Source organism: Arachis ipaensis, chromosome B02, assembly GCF_000816755.2.
Source record: "Arachis ipaensis cultivar K30076 chromosome B02, Araip1.1, whole genome shotgun sequence".
Classification (NCBI taxonomy): domain Eukaryota; kingdom Viridiplantae; phylum Streptophyta; class Magnoliopsida; order Fabales; family Fabaceae; genus Arachis; species Arachis ipaensis.
In genome coordinates, this window is record NC_029786.2 from 84118459 (window position 1) to 84119267 (window position 809).

Genomic DNA, 809 nt, shown 5'->3' on the forward strand with positions numbered 1-809 from the left:
CAAACCCCTCTACTGCTTCATATGGGAGTAGTATCTGCATACCCTCCATTGGAGTCAGTAGCTTTGAGTTGAATCCTCAGCTCATTATCATGGTGCAGCAAAGCTGCCAGTATTCCGGTCTTCCACAGGAAGAACCTACAGAGTTTCTGGCACAATTTTTACAAATTGCTGACACAGTACAGATAAAAAAATAGATCAGGATGTCTACAGACTATTACTGTTTCCATTTGCTGTAAAAGATCAAGCTAAGAGGTGGTTGAATGGAATGCCAAGCAGTTCAACTAAGAAGTGGAAAACCATTAAATACCCCACCTCAAGGCAGCAAAAAGCTAAGAAATGAGCAAACCACCCAAAATTCACCTGAGGACAGTAAGAGCCCAGGGGAAAATAATTCTGGCGCTAAAACGCCAGAAAATTGGTGGAAGGCTGGCGCTGAACGCCCAGACCATGGCCAAAACTGGCGTTCAATGCCAGAAATACAGCAGGACTGGCGTTCAACGCCAGAAATGGGCAAGGATCTGGCGTTGAACGCCCAAAATGGGCAGGATCTGGCGCTGAACGCCCAGAGCTAGAGGACATCTTTAAAGATGTTCAGCCTGATCTGGAGGAATCAGAGGAAATAAAAAAACCTCTGAAAATCCCTCAAGAAGAGGAGAAACCTCCTAAACCCGAGCTCAAGCCACTATCACCATCCTTGAAATATGCATTTCTGGGAGAAGGTGACACTCTTCCAGTGATTATAAGCTCTGCTTTAAATTCACAGGAAGAGGAAGCACTTATTCAAGTGCTAAGGACACACAAGACAGCTC